Below are 14,667 nucleotides of genomic sequence, written 5' to 3' on the forward strand. Positions count from 1 at the left end.
TATGTGTGGCTGCTTGACCTTTGCTTATAGGGTCAAGGTTCTCAGTTCACATTTGGAGTTATTTATATAGGACAGACGAGTATCTAGACCTAGGTACTAGACGAGTACCTAGCAATGAGGCACATTTCTCTGTGAGTTTCAGAGTGTGTTCGGAAAGACTTTATATTCTGGTAGTTTGTGATTCTCAGTCGTTTAGTGTATGATGCCCAGTTTTTGTCTGTAACCATTCACAAAGTCGGCAAGTATATGATGCCTAGTGTTTTAAAATCTGTTCAGATTCGAAACGTTGTATATGTGTTCCAGCATTAAATCTCTTTTCTTCTTCAGAAAGGTAGCTTTATGTTTGGCTTACAATTGCTGTTATATTCAAAGTGATATTTTTTCAGCATAGTTTGTATGTAGTGACTAAGGACCATTTGTGTCGATTACAGCAGCTAAATCTAAATCTGTTGCTCATTTGAAGTGGAGACACAGTGTCACATTCATTTTCATATGAATGACTATTTCATGGGGAAGTTTTCAGCTTATTTATCAGGTGATAAAATAAATAAAAAAGTAATGCATGTTATATATTTGAGTATTATTGTAAAAAAAAAGTCCAATTCAGAAAGTACTTCCTAAAAGTAATTAAATATGTAATATTTATTTGTGGTACTTGCTGTTGCTGTACTTGCAATTGAACATATCCTGTATTTGTAGCTAAATCATTAATGATTGAAAATGCAACAGCGTGTTGTATATTTTAACTCCAAATGATTGGCATTGATCAGAACCAACTGATAATCACACATTTTGATGATGCAAAACATCTTTTGCATGCATTTTCAGGATTTAATAAATGCTGTTCATTTTATCTGTTTATTCATCAAAGAATCCTGAATAAAGTATCACAAGTTCCAAAAAAACAAACAAACAAAAAAAATTAAAAAAATTAAGCAGCATCTGTTTCCAGCATTTATAATAACTGAGTATCAAATCAGTATTAGAATGATTTCTGAAGGATCATGTGACACTGAAGACTGGTTGAAGGTCCCATGTTTAATAATTTCGTTAAAGTGGTAGTTCACCAAAAATTATTTTTCTGTCATCATTTACTCACCTTCATGTTGTTTCAAACCTGTTATGACTTTCTATCTTATGTGGAACATAAAAGTAGATATTTTGAAAAAGGTTTTTTGTACAGAATCACCAGTAAGTTGGTAAGATTTTTCAAAAGAAAAAGAAACCTGAAAGAAGCCTCTTATGCTTATCAATTATGCTCACAAATGTAATGGAATAAAAATGTTATGATTAAAAAAAGTAAAAACAGTAATATATTGAAATATTATTACAATGTAAAACTTTTCTATTTGAACATGTTTTCAAATCCTTATCAATCTTTCAAAATTTATTCCTGTGATGTCAAATCTAAATCAGCACCGTTACTCCATTCTTCAGTGTCACATGATCAGAATCAGAAATCATTCTAATATGCTGATTTGCTGCTCAAGAAACATTTCTTATTATAATCAATGTTGAAAACAGTTGTGCTTCTTCATATTTTTGTGTAAATGGTTTAACATTTTTTCATGATTCTTTGATGAATAGAAAGTTCAAAAGAACAGCATTTATTAAAAACAGGATTTTTTTGGGAACAATATAAAAGTCTTTACTGTCACTTTTGATCAATTTAATGCATCCTTGCTGAATAAAAGTATTAATTTATTTCAAAATATAACAGATAGATCTGGAATCTGCTGACATTTTGCTCTGCGTCAGTGCTTTTGCAATGAATGTTGCATGTATTCTGCATGCTGGAGCATTTTACTGAGCAGGAGAACATGAGCACAGTATCAGTGTGTCCCTACATCCCTGGCATTTTTGAGAACTACCTTGACTCCACATGAAAAGGCTGTGCACAACACTTCTTGCTACACCGTAGAGTGTCATTTCCCAAACCCACAGCTGTTTCATCCCCCTCAGAGCTCCCATCCTCCCTGTCACTGACAGCAACATGACATCTCTCTGCCTTTGATAATGCGCAGAGAAATATTCATCACTTCTGCCCTTGAGAAACAAACTTTGCTATAGAAATAACAGCGATACTTAGCTCTGAGCTGGTCGCCAACGCATTTTTAGCTCTCTGCGCTCAGAGCCACTGCAATTTTCTGCACTTCAGCCATTGTGCGCTGCACTGCATTTTTCTTTTGTGTAAAATCTGATTGAAAGTGCTAGAAAGGGCTCGACTGGAGTGGATGAATAGGGCAGTGTTTATCTAAGAGAGAAGAGAGAGAAAATCTGTTTTAATTTAAAATGAGACGAGAAAGTCTCCCATCTGACTGTGCCGCTCACCCACGTCTCTCGTTGCGCTGTGCTGCATCGCATGCGTCAGAGGAACCAATGTGAGTTCATTTATACTCTTCGCTCGCATCCTCTTTTAAGGCTGCCGACTCAACCGGCATTCGCTTCACCCACTATATAAAGAAACAAATAATTTATTCAGCAGCCTTCAAGGCACTCTACGGCCCTATGACCTGCCTATCCAGGCCCAAAATAGAGACGGTCTGTGTGCAGCGCTGGACTGAGTGTTTCAAATCCCACCACACTGGAGTGCCCATTAGTTAAAGAGTGATCCTTACAAGAAAGGAAGTGCATTTAAAGCAAAATTTTGCTCAAAAAATACTAACATAATTTACTCACCCCTATGTCAGTCCAAACATGCATGACTTTCTTTTTCTTCATACTAAAAGAGAAATTTTAAATAATGTACTACTAGTCACTCTTTTCCATCCAATTAAGATTTCAACGTCAAAAACATTATTAAAGTATGGCTCGTGTTCCCAGTCTTCTGAATTTATACAAGCTTTGTGTGAGGAACAGACTGAAACTGAAGTCAAAATTGTTTAATTCATCAGTTTGATTCAAAAATGAATCGTTCAGATGATTTTCTGAACTGGATCAAATGATTTATTAAAAAGATCTCTCTCAATCCCCATGTCATTCTAGATGTTTATGTCTTTCTTTCTTCAGTCGAAAAGATCGAAAAGGTTTTTGAGGAAGACAATCCAGGATTTTTCTCTATATAGTGGGGTACAACAGGTTGAAGGTCCGAATTGCAGTTTCAATGCAGCTTCAAAGGGCCCTACATGATCCCAGCCAAGGAATAAGGGTATTGTCTAGCGAAACGATCGGTCATTTTCTTAAAAAAAAATGTAAATGTTTATTTTTTTTAACCACAAATGCTCATCTTGCACTAGCTCTGCGATGCGCCATGCATTACATAATCATGTTGGAAAGGTCACGCGTGACATAGGTGGAAAAATCCTGGAATGTTTTCCTCAAAAACCTTCTTTTCAACTGAAGAAAGATAGACATAAACATCTTGGATGACATGGGGGTGAGTAAATTATCAGGAAATTTTATTTCTGAAGTGAACTAATCCTTTAATGAACAACAAATTTTGCTCTGTTCCTCACAAAGAGCTATTGCATAACTTGAAGACTTGGGGCCATATTCACAAAACATCTTAAGGCTAAAAGTAGCTCCTAACTTGCAGATTTAGAAGAAACTCTTAAAAATAATGGGCGTGTCAGTCCTAATTTTAGGAGTCCTAAATTTTTGCTGTAAGAGTATTTCACAAAGCATTTTAGCGCTAAAACTAGCTCCTAAATCTGTGAAACGTTAGAAGTAGTCAAGAGGACTCCTAAGTCACTAAGACCAAATCACAAAAAGGTCCTAATCCACCCAGAGGCACTGTACACCATTGAGGCAATAGCGATAGAGTTGCTGAACTTTTTCTTCATAAATGCAATACATTTTTATTTATAGATTTGAATCTACGATGAGAAAAAAAAAAAACATACCTTTAACAAATAAATAAATATTGTCTGATTACCTGTGGCAATGGTTTTCATGAGTTCACACTTACAAATGATTGAATAGAGTAAAAAAAAAAAAAAAAAAAAAAATTTTTTATATATATATATATATATATATATATATATATATATATAATAAGCGTATTTGGTGTGCTGTCCAAGGGGATTGAGGGCTCCGAGCTTGGCATTTAGCCCAAACCCAAAGTTATCTCCGTATACCCAGCCGAGAGTGAAGAGGGATGCAGAAAACTATCGAAGTAACTAGGCGAGTCGGCTCTCGTCTGTGCATATATTCCTCCTCTCAAGCTGATTAGAAAAACTGTTCGAATGTGTTTCTCCCAAACTTTGTTTATAAAAACTTGAATTCTGCATTCTCTTGAGATGCAGACATCCAAGAGGTGGACAATTAACTGTATATACTAGTTTAATTAGTGACACTTAGCCTATTTTAAAACCTTTATGGCAACATTTTATTTTGACTTTGGCAACATTTTTATTAAAAAATATTTATGAGTAAGGCAACATTTGTATTTTAAAACCTTTATTTTAATATGGAAACATGACACCTCATTCTACAATATTTCTATGATTAAATCGCTGACTCCTCCCCCATCAGCCAATCACTGTGTGTTTACTCCATAGCAACAAGGTCAACCCCACCCTTACTCTTAGCTTAAGACTTCTCTCTATTCCTTAGTAAAGGTTTGTCTCAGCAGCTTTGTGAATAGGTTTTAAGAGAAAACTCTTAGCTAAGAATGTTTACTGCTATTTAGGAGAACTCTTAGTGGTAAGATAAAATGTTTTGTGACTATGGCCCCAGGAATATAGCGCACAAGTCATATGTATTACTTTTATGATACTTGTTTTTGAAGTTTAAAAGCTTTAGTTCCTGTTTATTGTACACTACTGTTCAAAAGTTTGTTTTTTTGATAGAAGTCTCTTACCAAGGCTGAATTGATTTGATCAAAAATAAAGTAAAAACAGTAATATTGTGAACATTTATTACTATTTAAAAGATCTGGTTTCTATTTCAATGTATTTTAAAATGTAATTTTCAGCAGCCATTTTTCAGCATTAAAAGTATATGGAAAAAACAAAAAAATCTTGCTGACCCTAAACTTTTGAACAGTAGTGTAATTGCAAGAGAAAGAGCATAAAAAACTCCTTTTGTACTCCACAGATAAAATAGAAGTCAAATAGGTTTGGAAAAACATTATGGTGAATAAAAAATAACAGAATATCATTTTTTAAGCCTTCCTTCCCTTTCCATTGGAAAGAGAGGAAGTTGACAAGGGTTTTGGACTCCAGTAAACAGCATTACTCTATCAGAAGTGCAGTGCTTGAGTGATGTACCCTGAATCGGAAGAGTAGGTAATTAAAATCAGTGCATATTTGGAACACAACGAGCATACTAATAGATTCAGAGTACTGCACCAACGTTCTGGAGCATTCCGCTACTGCCTTCTGAAGTATGACTCATGTCTGGCACGCTGTACTTAGCGCAGAGTTGCGTTTTTGAGTGGTATTGTCTCTGGATATTGGTGTTGCTTGGGTGGGGGGGAGGGGTTAAATGACAGGTCTATAGCATTCTGTAATCTAACTAATGGTGAAGCTTATTAAAACAGTTCAGTGCAGTCAGCTATGATTTAAGAGAGAGATATTATAGTAGTGTTTGCTAAGGCAAGCATCGCTATTGCTCATACTTAGGGTTAATAATTTGAACTAACCCATTACCCTACGCAGAGACGACCATTGACTTGGACCACATCAACCATCATATCAACCATCTTAGCATCCACATAACATGCTAAAAGTACTTAGAACACAGTAGTAATCACCTAGCAATGCCCTAAAAATCACCTAAAAACCTAGAAAACCATAGCAATGTGCTAAAAATCACTCAGAACATCATAGTAACCATCAAGCGATGCTATAGCAACTACCCAGAAAACCACAGCAAGTGCATAGCAACATGCTAAACAATTCATTGCACCTTAGAAACCACATAACAACATCCCAGCAACCGCTTTAGCATTGTTACAGTGAATTTTGCATGATCAAACGGCAGTTGATTTTAGGTTAATCATTATTGTTTTAAAATTAATGTACTCTTGTAATCTGGGCCTAAAATTCACACTCCGCAAGCGGCAAATGCGAGTAAACATTGGTGTTGGCGAGTATATGGCATATTTAACATATTAACATATAAGTAACATATTTATGAATTCTAACAATGCAGTGTTGTGACAACATGAACGTGAACAAACATGAACGTCGCTCTGTAGCCTACAGTGTAAATATTCAAGCGCTAGAACACGCAAAAGGGAATTCAATAGTCACACGCTGTGTGGGAAGTTCCGAAACATCCAAACCGCGCACCCGTCTATATTGCACAAATACTAAGTTGAGCTCTCTTTCATGCCTTCCTGTGCTTGAGCCAACAAATTCACACAAAAATTGTCCAAAAATGCCCGTCAGCGAGTATCCTAAACATAGTCTGATAGTCGGTTTATGTCTTCAGTTGAGAAAGAAAATGTATGATCCGTGCATGCATTCACTCTTAAAGTGACAGCATCCTAATAATACTGCTGCTGTCTGTTGTTAATGTTAACCCAGGGGTAGTTCCTAGGGGTAAGTTCGGTCCTAGAGAGCCGCTGTCCTGCAGAGTTTAGATCCAACCCTGAAAAAAAACCTTCAGCTGCCTATAGAGGGTATGCAAGTGACGTCACCGTCGACCGTTATGGCTGTGGTCACGTCCACTGAGAGGCAAAAGACTGAGCGGCAGCATTGGCTTTCAGCATGAATGTCACGAAAAACACACAAAACACATCCAAAATGGGAAAGAGCTTTGTGATTGACTGTACAAATAGCTTTAACACAAAACCTTTTTTTATATTTAAAAAAAAAAAATCAGAAAGCAACAGAAAAAAGCAAATGGATCACTGCAATTCACAGAAACATCTGAACTTCAGGCAGAGAAACATGGATTTGCAGTTATCATTTTGTGTCAAAATGTTGGATTTTGAGGTAAAATCAAACCGTATATATTGTATTGTTATATATATTATGTTGACAACTCATCAATTAAATATTTTCGATCTTATATTCTGCATAATTGTGTGTTTTTAAATAAACAACACTGACAAAAACTATACTATAAAACTATATATGTTTTAGGGCTGGACAATATGACGATATAACATTGATATAAGTGATTACGCGGATTTAAACCTACCTATATTGTAGTTATATAAAATATTCACATGCAGATTTCCAAACCGTCGAAATCAGGCACATATAATGTCAGGAAACACGACTCTTGGCTGCATGTCAATATCCATGGATTAGGTTTATTTGACAAGTTGTAAGGAACGTGTTTTCTCAGTTTCCTCTATTAAATCCAGTCACGCAGCAGGTTCTTTTGCCACTCAGTCCCGCTGAGGGAGTGCGTTTTCGGCGGGAAAGTGACGTCGACGAATACCCTCTATAGCCTTGGTAATTCTGAAGAGCTTGATTAGCTTGTTCAGGTGTGTTTAATTAAGGTTGGAGCTAAACTCAGCAGGACAGTGGCTCTCTAGGACCGAACTTGCCTACCCCTGTGTTAATTAAACAACAAAGGGAAAAAAATCACTCACTGCTCTTGAACTTTAAAAAGGATATGAAGTCTGTGCAGTTATTCATTTGATTGGCCTACTTTATTTAATATCTGTACCTGAATACTACTGTTGGATCTGCCTGAAAAGCACTGTTTATTTCATTTGTACAACTTTGTTGTTTTTATTTATTTGTGCTATTGATTGTAATTTGATTATTTGTTCTGTTTTATTACTGACTGTTTACTTGTCTTTAAAAATGTAGGCTATTAGAATCATATTAGTTAAGCTAGTAGCTTTAGCTGTGGTATCGAAATTGGAATAGGGGATTGTGAATTTTCAACTAACATCTAAAATATTGGTGTCATAACTGCCTGTGGCAAAAAGTTAGTTTTAGCCTCTGCTTGTAATCTTTAATCAAAATAGTTTCCCCTCCCTAGTGCAATGACATTTTTTTTCTCAGATGACATGTTCACCAGTGCAAGAGCGGGACAACCTGCCACTCACATGAGATCACAGCAATAGCAGACCTCAATGACCCAATGTTCCAGTCAATTCCTGATGGACAAGATCAAGTCCCGCCCTTCATTTTTTCTTGTCCAAGACGCTGTTTCACTTTACAATATGAAAGAAAAGTCTACCGAAATGCACACTTTAATGTAATGGGGTGGTTTTGTGGTAAAATGACGTATGGTAAACGTAATACCATGTACCTTAAAAAATACCATGATACTGAAGTATTATTTACTATATTTATGTAATATTGTATTACCATGGTACAGTACATGTCTAAAAACCATGGTATGGCCATGGTTCTATGTCAAAAAAACTGTGATGATACCATGATATTTTTAATGGATAATTCGTATACCTCTTAAGGTTTATGTATCGAATATATAGTTTTCATACTTGCGCTCTGATATCTATTTACCTCACAGTTGTTGTTGATTAACTTGCCTGAATTTTCTGCACCTCTTCCATGGAGTGTGTCCCGCTCTACTGGGGTATGCCCTACTTACAGTGTGTGTGTGTGTGTTTTAAGAAGCTAATAAGGCAGTCTTAGAGCTTTTACATGAAAGCAGGTCAGACGTGGATCCCCCTTGGTGAGAGGCTGTGATCTCTGCTGCTGTCTGATCACTGTGTGGAGGGTCCAACAGGCCGATCACAACGTGAATGCTCTGCTGGAATCAATGTACTGACAGATTTGATTTATACCATCTGTCCAAAAGTGGGACTGGATGATAAACCTTTCTACTAGGTTAGCAACATCAGTTGAGAAGGTGCAGTGTGTCATTCCCACTTGTGCAGTGATTCTCAACCAGGGGACCGGGGTCCACTAGATGGCCTCAAAGTGACTTAAATTATTTAAAATTAGACAAATCTGGATATTTATCATTTTATTTCTTATTTCTAGAAATTTTCTCTTACACTACTGATCTGCAGTTTGAAATAATAAAGTTTTTTTATGTTTTTGAAAGAAGTCTCTTATGCTGACCAAGGCTGTGTGAAAACAGTGATAACAGTCCGTAAGACACTTTGTTCATATTCGGAACATGTTCATTACATTCGTTATGTAAACAGCGTAGTAGACAAGGAAGAGAAGATATTGTTGAATATAGTCATAATTTTTATTTTGTTATTGCACACAAAAAGTATTCTTGTTGCTTCATTACATTAAGGTTGAACCATTTATCCACATGGACTACTTTAACAATGTCTTTAATACCTTTATGGACCTCAAAAGGTGCAATGACATTGCTGCCCATGTGTGGTTCAGAAACCCTCAGATTTCATCCAAAATATCTAAGCATGGTCTTCCCTGAAAGAGACAACGTCTGGATGGGAGCATATGTTGTTCTAGAACTTAGATATACCTTTCAGCATTGATGGTGCCTTTCCAGATGTGTAAGCTGCCCATGCCACACCCACTCATGCAACCCCATTCCATCAGAGATGCAGGCTTCTGAACTGAGCGCTGATAACGACTTGGGTTGTCCTTGTCCTCTTTAGACATGGCATCCCAGTTTCCCAAAAAGAACTTCAAATTTTGATTCGTCTGACCACAGAACAGTTTTCCGCTTTGCCACAGTCCATTTTAAATGAGCCTTGGCCCAGAGAAAACGCCTGCGCTTCTGGATCATGTTTAGATATGGCTTCTTTTTTGACCTATAGAGTTTTAGCTGGCAACGGCGAATGGCACGGTGGATTGTGTTCACCGACAATGTTTTCTGGAAGTATTCCTGAGCCCATGTTGTGATTTCCATTACAGTAAGCACTCGCTTAGTGAGGTCTGATCGCGCTCTGATAACGGAAGTGATGTCTCGCACTTATACTTCAATGAGTGCGAGACATCACTTCCGTTGTCAGAGCGCGATCAGACCTCACTAAGCGAATGCTGAACGCAGTTGGACATAGTGGTGTATTAGAGGTAAAAAATGATATAAATACTATTCGGTTTCTCGCACAAACCGATCGTTTCGTGTCTTAGGACATCAATAAGCCCTCATGAGCCGCAGGGTTTAATTTGGATTTGTCTATGCAAGTTTTTCGACTCTTATTGATTGTGTTTCCATTCACCCGCATTATTTGACTGACAGATAGCAATGGTTGGAGTTAAAAATCATCATTTGTGTTCTACTGAAGAAACAAAGTCACCTCCATCTTGGATGCGCTGGGGGTAAGCAGATAAACATCAAATTTTCATTTTTGGGTGAACTATCCCTTTAAATACAACATTACACAGGAGCAGTCAGACATGATTGAAAGCGATCTGACTTGTGTTTCAGTGAGCGAGTAATTAATTCAGTAATCACTTCCACTGACTCGTGTTTTTGATGTATTGGAAAAAAGACTGGGTCACAAGAGTCATTCTCACATTTGCTGCCTGCAATGCAATATTATTATTTTCACATTCAATTCAAACTGCAAGCTAAAATATAATTTATTTTGCAGTGGCACTGCAGATTCAGTGTTTATTACAGTGGTCCATCCACATTATACATGCAGGTGTTCAAGAACTGTTCAAACAAACCTCAAGTCATAAAAATCATTAAAGGTGCAATATGTAATATTTTTGTAGTACAATATCCAAAAACCACTAGGCCAGTGTTATGTATTCACTTGAGTAATTACAATACCCCAAATGTTTCCAACTATTTGTAAATCGTGATAAAATTGCATTTTTAACCAAAGCTTCGGGACGTGTGAGGAGTCGCCTGTCAATTGCGTCATACCCGCGTTACCCTCGGTTTCAAATTTTTAAATTTTTTTGCAGAAACCATGTAAACACCAAATACGCTTTAAAATATTACATGTTTTAATAGACAAGGGAACAACTGTTTTGATATATTTATAGACAGAAAACGAAATTGTTGTTATATACCTCAACACGTTTAGTCTTATTGTTTAAATCAATGTTCTTGATGTTTTTCGAGTGCCATGCTTCACCATGCCTCAGAGAAAAACACATTTTTGTCAAGTAGCTAACATAGCATAATCAGATGCAGCTTTATTTTTATCAACAGTAATACATAATTTTCTCCATCATACAATACGTTTTAAAATTAATTGCATGCCATTTATCAACACAAGACATCCAATATGCTATTCTAAAATTGATCTATCTTACTGCAGTGTGCAACAGTGTCTCACATCAGCCGGCGAGTGAACGCACAGAGTAACGTTATAACATTTTTAATACACTCAAATGTATCTAATAATAAACAGAGCTGCGTTACCTCATACTCATGACCGGAAAAGCGGAAGCAGCGCCGGCGACTTGAATAGGCTTGTTTTGAATAGGCTTCTAGCGACCTCTAGCAGACAAAACTATTACATATTGTACCTTTAAAAAACCATTTGGGTTTTGAACTAGGTTCATGGTGTTCGGTACTGAAAAATGTGACGCTTTGAGTGCTGTTGAGCGGACACCTCTGATTGGCCTTTGTGTTCACACACTCAGATATGTCTGTGATTGACTACAGTGATCAACGCACAGGAGCATTTGAAACCCAACGCAAGTGTTTGAATTTGAAAGCGGGAACGTTTAAATGCAGACGTCTATCAGTGCACTGGTCATTGATGTCTATTTACAACATGTTTTTGAAGCGTTGATCATTGTAGCCAATCAGAGGTGTTTACGAATTCGCTCAACAGCGTGCAAAACATCACATTGTTAAAATTAAAAGCCATAAATATTAGTATCACAATTTTACAGTAATTATAAAAAACTCGATTTTATTAATGTAAAATGAAATATTACAGTAGTAATATTTCTTATTTTTTTTAATACATTCATTTTTTAATACATTTAATATACTTATATATATTTATAAAACAATATATTTCATTTATTGTTATTATTATTATTATTTTATAGCCATACTGATATACAACCTCAACATTTTGGTCAAATTTTGCAGCCCTACAAACATGGATTTTTTTAAATCACATTTTAAATTCTAAATCACAATTTTATCAGAAGAAATCTCAATTTGATTTTTCCCTTAAATCATGCATCCCTAAATTCCAGCATGGTTGTGTACTCATGTACTATACCTTTTTGTAGATATTTGCATGGGCTATTAAAAACCCTCATAAAACTAATTTTAGCATAAAATATACACATAATTGTGATGCACCCACTTAATTAACACCAATCTTAAGTGTATTATATTTCATGGACTGTAGGTGGCGCTATATTCTTACTGTCACACAGATGCATTTATGCACACATGCTCACAAGACCCAGAGTTAATCTGTCCACTTGAAAAAAAAAAACTGGACTGCTGTGTCTTCCTCAACACACACACCAGATCTATGAATATTTGTGAACATGCCCACATTTCTCAGAGCTCAGGGAAATGCGCCCACACACACACACACATGCATGCGATTGTTGCATACATGCTGAGACAGCCAAGTTATATATGCTGATACATCATTCGCGAGAGGTTTATTTCACTTGGATATTGTGTCGCTTTGTTCCTGGAGTTTGCCAGGGCAAAGAGGAAGATGATTATGCTGAAATCCAGTCTTGCACTCGGAGAAGGAGTTCCCAGGCCGTACAATTGGTAGGCAATAACCGTCAGGCAGCCAGTAATCAGCTAAGTACCATAATCCTCCTTGCAGGGTAAAGTCGTGCTTGACCTCCAGCTAAATACAGCCTGTGATAACAGCATTAAATGGTAACACTGCTCTCCACTCCCAGAAGCCTTTGCTCCTCGTGTGTTCGGCTTCTCGGCACTCTTCGGCACCTCTCGGCCCACTTCGACTTTCTAGAATTGACTCTTTGGTCCAGTGCGGCCTGCCAGCGGGGCGTCTTTCGCAGACTGTAACGCCTCTGTGTGTGAGAGCATGCTGGGAGGGGTGGATGATGCACTAAGCTAGCAGCTGCTGTACTACGGAGTAGTGCTTCTGTTTTCTGTATCAGTGACCTGGTTTCCCCCCAGCTGGACCTCTTCAGCCCTTTCAGCGGAGTGGTGAGGTGCAGAGCGCTCAAACAGGGATTTGTGGTTGATGCAGCCGCGCACTGAATATGCTCGCGCCCGCAGCCCAGATGTGCAGCTCTTGATTGACAGGTGCGTGACGCGCTCGGCCGTGGAAGATTGTTTTTTGCATGTGCAGCATTTGTGTGACAGTTGAGTGCCTCTCACTGAATGCTGCTTAGTTGACGGTTTTGTGACAAGCGTACAGATGTTTCGAGACGAGTAATTATAACGCCTGAGTAATGCTCGCACAGAGCTGGCCTTACAGTTAGGAAAACGTATCATGCTTGTGGTGAGGTTTGCATAGATATAGAATTTATACTTATTTGTCTTCTTTTTTTTGTCTCGTTTTGAGTCCCTTTCTATGCAGCATCAGTGCCCCGAATGTGAACATATCATATCATTTTACTATAATATACAAATTGCTATAATATACTCTACTATTCAAAGGTTTGAGGTCAGAAAAATGTATTAATATTATATAGTAATATAGTGTTTAAGTAATTATATAGTATTGTAATAGCATGATGTATACCTACACAGTATGTTTTAAAATATGCTCCTTTCTGTGTTGGGCTGCTCTGATTGAGAAGCTCATAGGGCTTCGCACAGGGTTAACATATCGCAAGAATGCATATGATGGCATAATGGATGATGTCACATTTACTGTGCATTTAGCCATCATTTAGTGCTGGAATTTGGTACAGCTCAATATGGTACTGCTGCTGAGTCTGCACAATCATTTAATGATGTATTGCCCGTGTCAATAAAAGTAAAATGTTTGCCCATGCAAAACTCACCACTATGATGCTAAGGTATTGTGGGTGGTTGCCAAAGTGTTCTCAGTGCTTCACTGATGCTCAGTGCATTCTTCTCAACAAGTCACATGATTTGCAGTACCATTTGTGCCTTAAACACAAATAATGAAAGATGAGTTACACACTGAAGTTTAATATTTAGGGTTATGGGTTTGTTTAAATCACTAACCGTAATTATGAAAAATAGTAAAAGTAATGTTTACTTTTGAAGGATTAGTTTACTTTAAATTGAAAAATACCCCAAGCTTTGCTCAACCTCAAGCCATCCTAGGTGTATATGACCTTCTTCTTTCTGATGAACACAATTGGAGTAATTAATAAATATCTTGAAGGGGATATTCTGCCAGACCGCCTTCCATATTCAACTTACGAAGAAAGTGTAACACCTCTCGCAGTTCTAAACGCTTACACTATGTCCTACGCCTTCGGTATTCAACTTACGAAAAAAGCATAACTGACGCGACGCAAGTTCGTAAGCTGAATGCGTAAGGCGATCTGGCGGAAGCTGGATATTTTATTTTATAACTTGTTAAATATGGATATTTTTCTTATACAAATGCATCGATTCGCTTCAGAAGGCATTTATTAACCCCCCCGGAGCCGTGTGGAGTATGTTTATGATGAATGGATGCACTTTCTTGAGCTTCATACTCGTTGGTCGAGGATGCGTCAGGATATTTATTAATATAACTCTGATTGTGTTCATCAGAAAGAAGAAAGTCATATACACCTTGGATGGCTTGAAAGTGAGTAAATCTTGGGGTAATTTTTATTTTAAAGTGAACTAATCCTTTAACAATACCATCCATCCCATTGTGTCCTTTTTGAAACAGTGCTAGAGAGTAGTGGCATCTGCTGTAAAGTGACACTGGCTGGCATGGCATGATGTAGTTAATGAGAAAGAAAGAAAGAA

The 14,667-nt window shown here is 37.1% G+C and overlaps 1 protein-coding gene across 9 annotated transcripts in view; it reads left to right on the forward strand.

The window, feature by feature from the left end:
* rims2b (regulating synaptic membrane exocytosis 2b) overlaps positions 1-14,667 on the forward strand; it is a 175,980-nt gene that overhangs the window by 56,134 nt on the left and 105,179 nt on the right. The window contains exon 1 of one of the 9 annotated variants that reach the window (XM_067361812.1): positions 12,425-12,522. The exons of the other annotated variants lie outside the window; for them this stretch is intronic. The gene's annotated coding sequence lies outside the window, so the exon portion shown is untranslated. Of the gene's footprint in view, positions 1-12,424; positions 12,523-14,667 lie in introns of those variants that run through there. 9 annotated transcript variants of the gene reach the window in all.

The sequence above is a fragment of the Chanodichthys erythropterus genome, chromosome 15, assembly GCF_024489055.1.
Source record: "Chanodichthys erythropterus isolate Z2021 chromosome 15, ASM2448905v1, whole genome shotgun sequence".
Classification (NCBI taxonomy): Eukaryota; Metazoa; Chordata; class Actinopteri; order Cypriniformes; family Xenocyprididae; genus Chanodichthys; species Chanodichthys erythropterus.